The sequence below is a fragment of the Mobula hypostoma genome, chromosome 18 (genome assembly GCF_963921235.1).
Source record: "Mobula hypostoma chromosome 18, sMobHyp1.1, whole genome shotgun sequence".
NCBI classification, from domain to species: domain Eukaryota; kingdom Metazoa; phylum Chordata; class Chondrichthyes; order Myliobatiformes; family Myliobatidae; genus Mobula; species Mobula hypostoma.
In genome coordinates, this window is record NC_086114.1 from 11594958 (window position 1) to 11611274 (window position 16317).

The 16317-nt window shown below is 39.8% G+C and overlaps 1 protein-coding gene across 4 annotated transcripts in view; it reads left to right on the forward strand.

The window, feature by feature from the left end:
- The window catches only part of hmg20a (high mobility group 20A), a 92234-nt gene that overhangs the window by 31646 nt on the left and 44271 nt on the right, over positions 1-16317 (forward strand). For 3 of the 4 annotated variants that reach the window (XR_010020856.1, XM_063070445.1, XM_063070447.1), the window contains exon 2: positions 10906-10970. The exons of the other annotated variant lie outside the window; for it this stretch is intronic. The gene's annotated coding sequence lies outside the window, so the exon portion shown is untranslated. The remainder of the gene's footprint in view (positions 1-10905; positions 10971-16317) is intronic. 4 annotated transcript variants of the gene reach the window in all.

Below are 16317 nucleotides of genomic sequence, written 5' to 3' on the forward strand. Positions count from 1 at the left end.
GCAGATGCTGGAAACCCAGGCAACACAGACAGAATGCTGGAGGAACTCAGTAGGCTAGGCAGCATCTATGGAAAAGAGTACCGTCGACGTTTTGGGCTGAGACCCTTCATCAGAACTGGTAAATATACAATGCTTTCTAAAAGTATTCAACCCCCAACCCTTTGTTCACATAAATCAGTACTACAACCAGGGATTTTGATCAGTTTAACTGAGAATTGTCTTTTTTTTGCACATCACGTGCTCCTTTTTTCACAGTAGAGCCCAAAAACAGAAAACTGTAAAGCATGAAAAAGTAAAAATTCAAAACCTGAAATGCCAGCAGTTCAAAAGTATATATGCCCCTTTGCTCAGTTCTTAGTTGAACCACCTCTCATAGCTATTAGTGCCAGTGGCTTTTTTGGATAAGTCCCTGTTAGCTTTGCACAAAATGATGGAGCAGTATTTGCCCATTCCTCCTTGTCAAATTGCTCAGGCAGTGTCATGTTAGTTGGTGAGTGGAAGCAAACAGCAATCTTGAGGTTTTGCCAGAGATGTTCAATCAGGTTAAGGTCTGGAGGCAATGGGACATCAATTATCTTCATTTGAAGCCTCCCTCTTGTTGCTCTGCCAGTGTGCTTTGAGTTGCTGTTTTGCTGAAAGACCAACTTCCTCCTCAGTTTAAAGCTTTCTGCCAGAGGCTAGCAGGATCTTATCTAGGATCTCTCTGTATTTAGCAGCATTCATCTTCCCATCAATCCTGACCAGATTTCTAGTCCCTGCTATTGAAGAGCATCCCCATAGCATGATGCAGCCTCCACCATACTTCACAGTGTGGCCAAGTGGTTAAGGCATTCAACTAGCCATCTGAAGGTCGTGAGTTCGAGCCCCAGCCAAGGCAATATGTTGTATCTTTGAGCAAGGCACTTAATCACACATTGCTCTGCGATGACACTGGTGCCAAACTGTATGGGTCCTAATGCCTTTTCCTTGGACAACATCAGTGGCATGGAGAGGGGAGACTTGCAGCATGGGCAACTGCCTATCTTCCATACAACCTTGCCCAGGCCTGCGCCCTGGAGTGTGAAGACTTTCCAGGCGCAGATCCATGGTCTCGCAAGACTAATGGATGCCTTTTACTTTACAGTGGGGATGGCTGATGTGCAGTATTAGATTTACACCACTTGTACTGTTTAATGTTGAGGCCAAAAACTTGTATTTTCATCTCATCCAACCACAAGACTTTCTTCCACATCTTTACTGAGCCTTCTAAGTGACCGTTTGCAAAGTCTTTATGGACAAGAACTTCATCTCCAGTTGCAGCCACTGACTTCTGCAGCTTACTCAAAGTGACTGTTGGTGTCATACCTCTCTTAGAAGTACCAGTCTTCTCCTGTGACTAAGTTTCGAGGGGTGGCCTGATCTAAGCAGTGTGGCTGTGCTTTTTGTATTTTTTCCACTTTTTCACGATCGACTGCACTGAGCTCCGAAGTATGTTCCCCAAATGAGTGCTTCTCTATTATCATTTCCCTGACTTGCCTTGATGCTTTTTCTGTCTTCATTTTTGTTTGGTCTGTTGAAAGTCTACCTTACTGTTGGACATTACAGAAAGAGGTGGCATTTATTCTTATGAATTCATTGAAAACAGGTGATCCTCCTATTTTTTACAGCAACAAATACTGATGAATATTAAATATCAACAAATAGGGTAACATATTGCTCCTGGGGAAGTAATTAGAAAGGGGATGAATACCTTTTCAGCCTCACAATTTTTGTTTTTAATTTTTAGTAAACTGTTGACAGGTTTTGGAATTTTTCTTTGAACCTTTTGATTTGACATGATGCACAATTTAAAATATATTTTAGTATGATTTTTTGAGCCTACTTCAATATATTTTAAATTTGGGAAATGAGACAGTAAAATGTGAAAATAGTTGTGGGGTGAATACTTCTTCAAGGCACTGCAGTTGCACGAGTATTGGTCACTCCATAAAATCTAGAACTTGGTAAAAAAAAAGGAGAGTAGCTGAAAATCTTTCTACGTATTTGTGGCCGAATCTTTTTCTTTTTTCCCTTTTGCTCCATCTGCCCATCTTTGCCAAGCAGAATGGTTGAAGTTATGAACGAGTCTTCGATATGAGCATTTTTCTTTCTGAAATTGTTGACTCATTTGCACTTGAAGGGGAAAGGATTACAACATTTCTGCTTCTCAAATAAACTTGGCAGTGAATAGTAAAACTACAGGCTGTTGGGGATAATGAGAACTGTGAGCAGTTGTGAGAATTACAAAATATAATGGACAAAGTGATGGCAAAAGATGTGCAGGAATGCACTTAATGACAAACATCTGGAAAGTAACTAGTTCAAAAGATAAAGGAAACACAACAGTCTGATGTCATTAGTAGGAGCTGAAAATAAAACACAGTGTGATCAGTAACATATCTGAGGTCGATTTGCAAACTTTGCTGCAATTTCCTCAGTGCTCATTATCAGCCTGGATCACTGAATCAGAATCAGATTTAATACCACCGAGGTACAGAGTAGCTGTCAATGTAACTAATGTGCATAATAGGTTGTTAATTGTAATTGGGTGGTTAAGGTTGTACTCTTACAGTGTAGCCATGCTGGCACTGCCAAAGACATATGGTTTTACAAGGTTGAGTTTACTTCGTTTTTTTTAAGATCGTATCTGTGAAAGGTTTTTGTTGCATCCTGAGTTTATGAAAGGTATTATATAAGTGAACATTTTTTAATATTATAAGGTGCTTTGGGCTCTGAGATTTAAAAATATAAGGCACTAACAGGACAAATGAGAACTGATGGCATCCAATTTAATGGAATAATGTTTATACATAATTATTTTGCATAAATTTTTCAATTATGAAAATAACATTTACATATCGACATTTCAGAAATTGACTATAGCTGAGATGCATTGAGTCTAAGTGATTTTCACAATCCTGTGCTTTGATATAAGTTCACAAATGCTAAATTAACTTGGGTTAGGTAGCAAACGTTTTTTTTAAAGGTGTAATGGGTGTGATATAGGGTGTACAAGTTTCAGAAATGAATACTGTAGGATGGGAAATAGCTTTATAATTTGTAATAGTTGGGTGAGACAAGGGCGATTTTTCACCTGTATTGAAGGGATTGAGAATTTTATATCTAAGGTAAGGTAAATTGTGTGCGAAAGCTAAGTGAGTGGGAAAAAATTTGCCATGGCTGTTCAATGTGAGCTTTGAAGCCAAGCAAGATTAGAAACAAAGTTTTATCTATGTCTTTTGGACACATCATTAAAAATAGTGTTGAAGATAGTTGGAATAAATGGTAACTTGGATGTTCAGACCTTGAGAAATTGTTAATCTTACAGATGTACAATACAAATCACTGGAGTTCTGTTCAGGCAAAAGGTTATATTATTGCATAAACTCTGAGGGAAATAGATAAAAGAGAGAAACAAAAACAAGGAAGGAGCAAGGGTAGTGTATTTGTATGCTATTGGCTTTTAGAAAAATAGAGCAATAGAAAAGTACAAGTACAGAAAAAGGCCCTGTGGACCATCTAGTCCACATAGAACCATTTAAACTTCTTAGTCCTATCGACCTACACCAACAGCCCTCCATACCCCTGCCATCCATGTACCTATCGAAACTTCTCTTGAATCAGGGGTTCCCAACCTGGGGCCCACAGTCCCCTTGATTAATTGTAGGGGTACATAGTATAAAAACAGTTGGGAACCCCTGTCTTAAGTGTTGAAATCAAACACATATGCACCACATGCGCTGGCAGCTCGTTCCACGCTCTCATGCTCTCTGAGTGAAGTTTCCCCTTATGTTCCCCTTAAACTTTTTACCTTTTACCCTTAACCCATGACCTCCAGTTGTAGCCTCACCGAACCTCAGTGGAAAAGTGCCTGCTGGAAAATTTGCCCCTCATAATTTTGTATAACTCTATCACATCTCCCCTCAATCTTAGACCATAAGACACAGGAGCGGAGTTAGACCATTCAGCCCATCAAGTCTGCTCCGCCGTTCTATCATGACTGATCCTTGATCCCACTCAACCTCATACACTTGCCTTCATGCCATATCCTTTGATGCCCTGACCAATCAGGAAATTATTAACTTCCGCTTTAGAAATACCCATGGAGTTTGCCTCCACCACAGAGCATTCCACAGATTCCCTGGTTTAAAAAAGTCCTTCTTGCCTCTGTAATTCACTACTTTCTGGCTATATATAAAAAAAATTACTTACCTTTGTTCTAAAAGGTCACCCCTCAATTTTGAGGTTGTGCCCTCTCGTTCTGGATACCCCCACCATAGGAAACATCCTCTCCACATTCACCTAATCTAGTCCTAACAACATTCGGTAGGTTTCAATGAGATTCCCCCCACGTTCTACTAAATTCCAGTGAGTACATGCCCAAAGCTGCCAAACGCTCCTCATATGTTAACTCCTTAATTCCCAGAATCATCCTTGTGAACCTCCTCTGGACTCTCTCCAATGACAACACATCCTTTCTGAGTTATGGGGCCCAAAACTGTTGACAATACTTCAAGTGTGGCCTGACTATTGTCTTATAAAGGTGCAGCATTATCTCCGTTTATATTCTATTCCCCTTGAAATAAATGCCAACATTGCATTTGCCTTCTTTACCACAGACTCAACCTATAAATTAATTTTCTGGGAACCTTGCACAAGGACTCCTAAGTCCCTTTGCACCTCTGATGTTTGAATTTTCTCCCCATTTAGATAATAGTCTGCACTATCATTTCTTTTACCAAAATGCATTGTCATACATTTCCCAACACTGTATTGCATCTGCCAGTTTTTTTGCCCATTCTTCCAATTTGTCTAAGTCCTGCTGCAATTGTATTGCTTCCTCAGCACTACCTACCCCTCCACCTATCTTTGTATCATCCGCAATCCTTGTCACAAAGCTATCAGTTCCATTATTTAAATCATTGACAAGCAATGTGAAAAGTAGCTGTCCCAATACTGAGCCCTGAGGAACACCACTAGTCACTGGTATCCAACCAGAAAAGGCCTCTTTTATTCCCATTCACTGCCTCCTGCCGTTCATTCATGTCAGCCATTCCTCTATCTATGCCAGTATCTTTCCTGTAATGCCATAGGATTTTATCTTGTTAAGCAACCTTATGTTTGGCATCTTATCAAATGCCTTCTGAAAATCCAAGTAAATGGCATCCACTGCCTATCCTTTGTCCACCCTGCTTGTTATTTTCTACGTTATAAGGAATAGAGTTCTAACCTATTCAACCTTTTCTGATAACTCAGGTCCTCCAGTCCTGACAACACCCTTGTTTTCTCTGTACTCTTTCGATCTTATTTATATCTTTCCTGTAGCTAAGTAACTAAAACTGTATACAGTACTTCTAATTAGGCCCCACCAATGTCTTATATGATTTCAATATAACATCCCACCTCCTGCACTCAGTACTTTAATTTATAAAGGCCAATGTCCCAAAAGCTTTCTTTAGGACCCTATTTACCTGTGCCGCCACCTTCAATGAATTATGGGCCTATATTCCCAGATCCCTTTGTTTTACCACACTCCTTAGTGCCCTACCACTCACTGTGTAAGTTCTACTCTGGTTGGCCCTGCCAAAGTTCAACAGTTCACACTTGTATGCATTGAATTCCATCATCCATTTTTCAGCCTATTTCTCCAGCTTGTTGAGATCCCGCTACAAGCGCTAATGTTCTTTCTCGCTTTCCACTACACCGCCAATCTTGGCGTCATCTGCAGATTTGCTGATCCAGTTAACCACATTATCATCCAGATCGTTGATATAGATGATAAACAACAACAGACCTATTGATCCCTGTGGTACTTTGCTAGTCACAAGCCTCCATTCAGAGAGGCAACCATCTACTACCACTATCTGGTTTCTCTCACAAAGCCAATATCTAATCCAATTTACTTACTAGTTCATCTTGAAGGCCAAGTGACTGAACCTTTTTCACCAACCTCCCATGCGGCACCTTGTCAGATGCTCTGCTAAAGTCCATGTGGACAACTTCCACTGTCTTGCCTTCATCAGCTTTCCTGGTAACTTCCTTGAAAAACTCTTTAAGATTGGTTACACAGGACCTATCACGCACGAAGTCATGCTGACTATCCGTAATCAGTCGTTGTCTATCCAAATACTTATATATCAGGTCCCTTGAATACCTTCCATTAACTTTGTCAGTAATGATGTCAGGCTCATCAACTATCATTCATTTCCTCATTTATTTTTAGAGCCTTTCTTAAACATTAGCTATCCTCCAATCCTCTGGTACCTCACCTGTCGCTGGGGATGATTTAACTATTGCTTCTTGGGCCCCTACAATTTCTGCATTTGTCTCCCACAGAGTCTGACGGTACACCTTGTTAGGCCCTAAGGACTTATCCGCTGTAATTCACTTCAAGACAGCAAACATCTCCTCCTCCACAATCTTTATAGGGTTCATGACCTCACTGCTGCTTTGCATCACTTCTGTAGATTCTGTGTCAGTGTCTTGAGTAAATACAGATGCAAAAAAAAATCCATTCACGATCTCCCCCGTCTTTTTTGGTTCCTCGCACTGATTGCATTGGACAACAAATTTTTTTGATAGTGTTGTAACCTCAGAATTTTTTTGTTTATGATAGACTGCTTGAAGTTGAACACAAATATAATTTCAAATTACTTGTATCACTTAGGAATTTTGCAAAACAAGAAATAAACTTTTATGCAATATAATGCATTTAATTTATTTATTACTTATTTATCGACATACAGCCTTCTAACTCTTCGAGCTGTGCTGCCCAACAATCCCCCCCATTTAATCCTGGCCTAATCATGGGACAATCTACAATGACCAATTAACCTACCAACCAGTAACCTTTGGACTGTGGGAGGAATCCGGAGCACCTGAGTAAACCCATGTGGTCATGGGGAGAATGTACAAGCTCCTTATAGGCAGCGGTGGAATTAAACCTGGGTAGCTGGTACTATAAAACGTTGTGCTAACCACTATGCTACCGTGATACCACCGTTAACTGAATAACTGTGCTGACCCTTTGCAATTGTTCACCTAAGCCAAAAATGTTTTGTTGATGCTTTTCATTTGTACTCAGTGTCTGAGGCTTCTCGCTTAACTGTCCAACAATGATCAGCCAGCATTGATGAATTCCTGTTGCCCTGATACTGTTTCTCCATGTCTGCAATGTCCTGGTAAAACCTTTCACCATGTTCATCAGTGACAGCGCCAAGATTTGCAGGGAAGAAGTCTAATTGGAAAGCAGAAAGTGAATCTTTAGTGATATGTTGAGCTTCATGGTTTTGTATACTTGAAGTGTGCTGTCAACCTGCTGCACGTAGTTTGGTACTCTGTAATTGCCAAGAAAAATTTTCAGCAAATTGCTTAAATGCCTTCCATGTGATTTTCTCTGGTCCCTTTAGAAGTTCTTCGAATTGCCTGTCATTGATGACCTGTTTAATTTGTGGACCAACAAAAATGCCTTCCTTAATCTTGGCAATAGTTATTTTGACTTGAATAATGAATGAACAAATATAGGCAATTTCAAAAAAATGGTGCATGATAGGGAAATTCATGGTGATTTTCATGATCAGCAGCCCAAAATCATATATACCCAAAAGTACTGAGAAAGCAAAATCTTTGTTGTCCAGTGTTACCATTCTGATCTTCTCGAGGACCAGTTTTCTCCCTTGTAATCCTCGTACTCTTAACATAGCTGCAGAATCCCTTGGGATTCTTCTTTACCTTATCTGCTAGGGCAACCTCGTATCTTCTTTTAGCCTTCTTGATTTCCTCCTTAAGTGTTCTCTTGCATTTCTTATACTCCACAAGTACCTCATTTCTTACTATCTGCCTATATCTGCTGTGCACCTCCTTTTTTCTTAACCAGGGCCTCATATCGCTTGAAAACCAAGGTTCCATAAATCTGTTATCTTAACCTTTTATTCTGACAGGCACCTACAAGCTTTGTACTCTCAAAATGTTACTTTTGAAGACCTCCTACTTACCAAGAACACTTTTGCCAGAAAACAGCCTGTCCCATTCCACACGTACCAAATCTTTTCTGATACCATCAAAATTGGTCTTTCTCCAATTTAGAATCTCAACCTGCTGACGAGACTTATCCTTTTCCATATTTAAAACTAATGACATTGTGTTCACTAATGTAAAATGTTCCCCTACACAAACTTCTGTTCACTACCCTGTCTTATTCCTTAATAGGAGATCAAGTATCACACACTGTCACGTTGGGATTTCTCTGTACCGAATAAAGAAACTTTCTTGAACGCATTTGACAAGCTCTATCCCACCTAGTCGTTTTACAGCATGGGAGCCCCAGTCACTATGTGGAGCATTAAAGTCACCTACTATAATAGCCTTATGTTTCTTGCAACAGTCTGCAATCTCTCTATAAATTTGCTCCTTTAAATCCTGCAGACTGTTGGTGGTCTATAGTAGTGCCCTATTAATGTTGTCATAGCTTTTCTATTCCTCAGTTCCGCCCATTAAGCCTGACTGGACAAGTTCTTCAGTCTGACCTGACCGAGCACTTCTGTGAGATTTTCCCTAAATAGCAAAGCCATCTCTTCCACTTTAATCCCTCCTGCTCTGTGCCGTCAAAAACAATGGAACTTCGGAATATTGAACTGCTAGTCCTGCCCCTCCTGCAACCAAGTCTCACTGATGGTTACAATATCATAATTCCATGTGTTGATCCATACCCTGAGCTCATTTGCTTTCCTACAATACTCCTGAGATTGAAGTATACACAGCTCAGAACATTAGTCGCCCCACGCTCAACCTTTTGATTCCTGACTTTGTCTGAGGTCTTACCTCAACAACCTCGCCACTATCTGTCTGCTGCTCTGGTAAGGGTAGCAAACTTGATCTTGATCACAACCCTTAAGGCTCCTGTCCTTTAACTTAGCACCTAACTCCCTGAACTGACTTTGCAGAAACTTGTCACTCTTCCTACCTATGACATTGGTACTGACATGGACAACGGCCTCTGGCTGCTCACCCTCCCACTTAAGAATGTTGAGGACTGGACTTGGATGTCCCAGCTCCTGACACCTTTGAGGTAACGTACCATTTGGGAATCTTGTTCTTTTCACGGAACCTCTTTCTGTTCCCCTAATTAACGAATTCCCTGTCACGACAGCTCGCCTCTTCTTCCTCATTCTCTTGTGAATCACAGAGTCAGCCTCAGTGCAAAAGTCCCAATTGTTCTTGGGTAATCTCTCCTCGCCCCCAATTCCCAACAGTATCCGAATTGGTATACCTGTTGTTGAAGGCAATGGCCACAAGGGTATCCTGAACTGGCTGTTTAACCTCTTTCCCCTTTTACCCAGTCTCCTGTGTCCTGCACCTTGGGTGTAACTATCTCTCTATATGTCCTATCTATCACCCCTCAGCCTCCTGAATGATACGGAGTTCATCCAGTTCCAGCTCCAGCTCCTTAATGCAGAGTGTTAGAAACTGCAGTTGGATGCACTTCATGCAGGTAAAGTCATCAGGGACTCTGGAGGTTTCCTGCCTTAATTCATCATGCAAGAGGAGCATTCAACTTTCCTGCCTGGCATCCCTACTGATCTAACTGTGCAAATATAAAGGAGGAAACTGTGGCGACCCACTTTCTGGCACCCACGAACCGGCTCACGAAACAGCGCGCGCAGGCAGAGGGCCGGCAGCAAAAAGGGCGCCAGGCCATCTTCACCAGCAGGGGGAAAATCCCACGCGCAGAAAGGATCTGGGAATATGCATTCCCCACAGTAGTCCCACCCAGGGAGGGCGGGAACGGGAAGGCTTTAAAGCGGGCCGCGAAGTTTGAATAAATCTCTTTCATCGCAACTCTAACTCACTGACTCCGTGTGGTTATTCTAGCGCTGTGTGTAGCACATCGCTACAAAACAATAAATAAATTGGGGGGGAAAAAATCTTCCTACAGTTAATTGCCTTCTCTCAAACGAGCCTCTCCTTGCTGAAGCCTCAAAGAGCGAAAGCCTCAAATAACCACTCTAACTCTGTTTGCTTCAACTATGGCCTCTCCACTTGCCCCTACCTTGTTTTTATTTGTTCTTGCCAATTGCTTCCAGCCGCTGATTGGCCACTGCTCAAAACACCAAGCTGCTATGCTTCGATGCCTTATGTACTCAATTGGCGACCTGAATGAAAAATATCACAACTTATTTTGCAAATATACAAGATGTAAATGTTCCCAGTCACTGGAAAAGATTCAAAATTATTTTGCCTTGTAGGAAGCTTTTTGGACTGGAACAGATTCAAAACTTTGCCCAATTATTATTCCCAGTGAGGAAGTGTTGAAAATATTCAGCAGGTCAGGCAGCTTCTGATGAGGAAGAAAAGTTTATCCAGTTCTGATGAGAAGGTCATGGACAAGAAGATTGAATTAATGTTTCTTCACAGATGTTTTCTGACCCAAGAAGTTACAGTACTTTCAGTTTTTAGTTAACGTTTGCAGCAATTCAGGTGATTTACTTTGAGGTTAAAATTACCCCTGCAAATTTTAAGCCATTCTTTGTCCTTACAGTATTTGTATCTGATTATCAATAGTTTAAAATATTTGGAGGTAAAAATATTGTTCCTTTTGTTATTTCAAAAAGGTATTATTTTAAAACTTAGATTCTGTACACATTTTGTCTAATTCTGCTGGGTCCCTCAAAACTGTTACCGCAAACATTAGAATGCATTAAATGATTAATATTTCATAAGATCAGTCTCTCTGAAGGAGAAATATTTTCATGCTTTCATGTTGTGCTGTGTGATTGATGGGTGTCCTCACAATTGGGTGTTATTCAATGTAAATTGAAAATATAATTACAGTTTCTGTCAGCAAAGTGGCAACATGTTGTATTTCTGTTGTTCTTTTCAATTCCCTAGGTCTTTGGAAGGATTGACAGTAGATAGTAGTTCTGCAGACATTTGCCTGTCTATGGTGTCCGGACGTGAGTTCCTGAATACTTTCTACTTTATGCCTACTTTAAGTGCGCGATTTCAGGAGTAAATTGAATAACTGATTTTTTTTTTGGCTCTGCTGACAAATTGCCTGATGGTGGTCATTTTCTGGCTCACATTAATCATATAGAGTCTGTTAATTGTGGAATAAATGTTGTACCTTTTAATACATGATCTGTTCGTGGAAAATAAAAGACAGTTTTAACCTGAGAAGGCTCCCTACTCTCCATTGTACAGATTTGGAAGTCCAAGTTTCAATCCCTATATGCCATTTGGTGACATTGCCTTGAAAGCATCAGTGATTTAAATGTTCGTTTATCCCTCCAGTAGGCTGCAGACAAAATCATTAGTGTTTCAACATTGTGTCTGTTATGGAAAAGGTCCGGCTGCATGTTAGGCTTTGCAGGTCCAGACACTCCTATGAATGTGGGGCTAGCTGATGTAAATATGATAGCCCTTGATGATCAATTGGAGCCTTTAGATTTTTTTGTTGCCTTAAATGATTTGTCTGTCATGTAGTGATGCATGATTGTCATCGAGTTCCAAATTCATCAGGTAAATAAGCATTGGAGATTAGTTAATGAGTACTTTAGTACTTGAATTCAAGAAACAAGAAAACTGTTGTATGAATGCTAGACTCTGGTATACCTGCCTTTCAATGGAACACTTGATTGGCACAGTGATTGAGATATCAGACTAACCGTCTGGCAGTCTAGATTCGGTTCAAAGACCTAAATCCAAATCATACCAGAGCAGATGTGGAGTTTTTGTTCAATTAGTAATTTGGAGTTGTAAAAAATAACACTGGTAATGACAGCCACAAAACTACTACATTGTCACGATACCTAACTTGTTCACAAATATTGTTCAGTAGAAGAAATCAGCCTTGACCAGTCTGCTCTATATGTGACTCCAGACCAACTAAAGTAGTTGGCTTTTTAAAGCTTTGTGAAATAGGTAAATGAAAGTTTTTGTGGATTTAGGTTGAATGACATGTTTCTGCGCTGTATAACTCTGGGACTCTATTCTAATAAGGCAATTAAAGGTAAAGATCTAAAGATTAGCTTTATATGTCACATGCGCATTGAAAATCAAAGCATACAGTGAAATGTGTCCTTTATATCAACGACCATCACAGTCTGAGGATGTGTTTGGGGGGGTGGGGAGGTGGCAACCTGCAACTGTCACCATGGTCCAATGCCAAGATAGCATGCCTACAACTTAGTAACACTAATCTATACATTTTTGGAATATGGGAGAAAACCAGAGTACCCTGAAGAAATCTACACAATCATGAGGAGACCATGCAAACTCTTTGCACACAGAGGTGGGAATTGAGTACAGATTGTGGCTGTTATAAAGCATTATGCGAACCACTATGCTACCATATACCACCTTCAGTTCAAAGTCAGCAATGTCTTGATCTCAAAAATGAATACAAATAAAACCTTAATGATTGTGCCATAACTAAACATAGATTCTAATTGTCAATATATTTGTTATCAAACCTTGAGAAATTTAAATATTTCTTCATACTAGTGGAAATATGTCATTGGCCTGATTCCATGCTGTAATGTTGTGCAGTCTTCACTATACTTGGAAATCAATTCCTGTTTCACATTTGAAATTGTGTAGTAAAATAATGGTTCAGTTTGAAGTGTAGATGTTGGAGCTTTCTCCGTTTTGTTTTCTGCTGTGATCTCACCTGCCTGCAAAATGAAATAAAATATTTGCATCAGGAAATGCAGGGAAGCCAATCCTCAAAGGCACCTGTAAGTTTATGCATATAAATGATACAACCTTCAGAGTAATGATGCATCTCAGGAGACTGAACACTTAATTTATTCAGGTGATGATCTCCTTTGGGGGTACTATGTTTTACTGCTTTATTTGCATCTCTTATTCATTAGTCCCAAACACCAAAATTCACATTATCGCCATTCCTATTTCCTTTGGAAGCTTTTGGTCCTGTTGGCTTTACTGGCAAGGGTATTGTTGACCTGTATCTGTTTTCTGCAGTGGATGACTGGTTTGGATTACAGATATTTACCCCTATCTGTAAAAGATTGTTCAAAACTAATGATCACCTAAAGGTTGACAGACAAGTGGGGGTGATACATGTATCATGTTGATATGTCGGCTCTTAATTTGGGAAAATATTTTGTTAATGAGATGTATGAAGCAAACAACTTTGTAACTCATTTTCTGCATATTCGTCACCTTTCTAATTATTCTGGATGTTGACAATCATAACAGATGTCTGATTTTAATCGGTTTTGGAAAGTCACAATAAAAGCTATTGCTTCACCTTGCTTACATGTAGTTAGATCTTTGAGATGCTGCCAAGTTTCACCCCGTCTCAAAGTGTGGGCCGTCTCTTCCTTGCCACTGTCTCCTCCGTGTGATGTGTGTGAAATACTTGATCTGAATTCCTAGCACAGAGCACCTGTTCAGTGCTGCTAGGAGTCCACTGGTAAATATTTAACAGCCGTAAATAGTCCTGCAGTGCATTCCTGTGATGTGAGCAAGCAGAATCTGCTCATTCTGTGCTGCTGCTGTACAGAAACTATTTGTGCAGTAAAATCTTTTGTCCTGTTGAAACTCTCTGTGGCATTCTTTTGGAATGAGATACCTCGTGCTTTTGACCAGTTTCAGTATAAGCTATTCAAACATTTCAACCAATTGTGAAACTTATGACGACATTGTAAGAAAATGTTAGTTCTTGTCACAACCCTTTTCGATTATGGACTAAAAAGGATATAATTGATGCTTCATTATGAGTCTGAGGCAGTATAGGGTCAGAGAACTTACAAACCATGATCAGATGTTTACTGCTGTAGTCTTGAATTACTACATTTCCTGACTAGTCTGTATCCTTAGGGTCACGCCTTCTCCACCACACCCCCAGTGTTTAAGTGGACATTCTTTGTGTGGTTTGACTGCTTTAATGTGCGGTCATTCACAGGTGCATTTAAGCTACATTCCCCTCTGGAGGTCAGGAGAAGGAGACCCTGTTTGATGTTATTTCTCATAAAGATTGGCACACAGCTTCACCAGTTGAAGTGCAATGATTTAAGAAGGCAGCTTACCTGCATCTCCCTAACACTTCTTCCTCCTATCTTCTACTAACAACTTCCTTATGATAAATAGGAATGGACAGAGAATGGTGACCAAATCCTGAAAAAGTAGTGAATAAACATATGCAAAGGTTATTTGTAGTATTTCTATAATCAGCTAGCACAAGAACCGAAGTCGAACTTTCTCTTTTCTTTGAGGAGATAGATTTGTTTGCAGTGACAGTCCATTGAAACTTTATCCGGTTTTCTCTTTTCATTCATAACTCAGAAAGAAGAATATCAAAATGGGAAGTGTTCCTTTGGTTACTATATACCCTGATATTCATGCATTTGTACTCACACCATTTCCCCCCCCCAGTCAGTCATGTTTCTTAAATCATAAAACTACTTCTAGTGATGCGCTGAACTTGTGTTCCTGTGGTTTGTCCCTATATCCCACATGATATTGAACATCAGTGTACAGTTGGCTCCTGCCCAAGAATAACTTGCCATATTGTAACATAGTAAATAGATCCCAACTCAGCGCACTCCCTACATTTTTTTGCTGTAGTTTAATTTAAATTCTGGAACCTGAGACCATCTACTGCTGCCTCTGAAACATGCAAAGTGATCTGAGTGAATTCTCCAGAGTAGCTAAAACCTCAGCTGGTGAAACATCTGCATTTCACGGAAGCACAGGTTTTCTAGTGGACAGCATAAACAAGTTGGGGTTACTAATTCCTTTTCTATAAATGCAATTTACTTCAGTTTCAAGGAGACTTTAAACTTCTACCAGTCCATGTACTATGAAATATGACCCAGGACTGTATGCTGTTGTCAGTTACTGGAATTGTTGAGCTGGAATTACCAGTCATTTCCTTTCAAATAGTTATCAGTTCCCTGCTAACTGTCGCATTCATGAAGATTTGTGTAGAAATATATTTGAAATTGGGACCCATCTAATAACTCAAGTCCTTGCCTCCGTTTTTGTTTCAATGGAAAGCAATTCTTCTGAAGTAATTTTCGTCCTGATGAAGGGTATCAGTCTTAAACGTAGCCTGTTTGTTCCTCTTCATGTACAGTATACTACTAAGTTCCCCAGCATTTTATCTGTGTTGCCCTGGATTTCCAGCATCTGAAGAATCTCTTGTATTTACAATTCCTTCATTATCTGTTCATACTAATAATTTATTTAAAAGAACAAATTCTACTGAAAATAGGAATGGAAAGAATTAAATGTCTTGCCAGATGGAAAAATAACTTAATGAAGCCATACCCAAAAGATAGAGTCAGCATTCTTTTTTTTTTACTAAATATGGCTATTTAGCTCAATCTCATGCAATGTATGCTAGTGATTCACTGATTCTCAGCTTCAACCAGACTCCCACTGTGAAATATTTCCATTTTCCTTTGCAAAGGTTCTTCCTTTAACCCCTGTTAATGGCCTGCCATTTTAGAATGGAAATTCTGTGAATCCACCCTTCCGTTCCAGAAAGCCATTTGTCAGTTCTTACCCTGGCTGTGATAATTTGTCTTCTGTCAGCACACAGCAAGTTTTACATCAGTGTGGATAAATATCAAAATGGTTATTCTATTTTTGATCTCTATTCTCTTCTCCTGAAAGTTCATATTGAGATTTGTTTCAATAAATGCTGACATCCTCATGCTTTGCTTGTGAGAGCCTCAAGAGAGTTAAGAGTGATCTGTGGGGCAAGTAAATGCTACCATCTATTTTGCAATTGGGTACAGGAGCTCTTGCTTGCTTCTCCCTTCTATTTTGGTTGTATTGGTGATAATTATGTTGCCTATTTGTTCGGCGAAGATCTGTATAGTTTGGTTCTAAATGTTATCTAATTCAAGCTGAGAGCCTGAGGTCTGAGAAAATAAGTTGCCTGCCAGCCATTCTCTTGGGAATATCACTTAAGTTTATTTAAATAAAAGAAAGACAAAGTAAGTTATTGGAGAAAAGAGTTACAGACACATTGCAATCAAACAAAGCCATAGTTATATAAAGAATAAAGAGGAGGTGAGAGTTGATATTGGATCACTGGAAAATGATGCTGGTTAAGTACTAATGGGGGACAAAGGAATAGCAGATGAACTTTATGGGTACTTTGCTTTGGTCTTTACTGTGGAAGACACTAGCTATATGCCAGAGGTCCGTGAGTGTCAGGGAGCAGAAGATGGTGTCATTGCTATTACAAAGGGAAAAGTGCTAGGCAAACTCAAAGGTCTTAAGGTGGATAAGTCACTTGGACCAGATGGACTACATCCAGAGTCC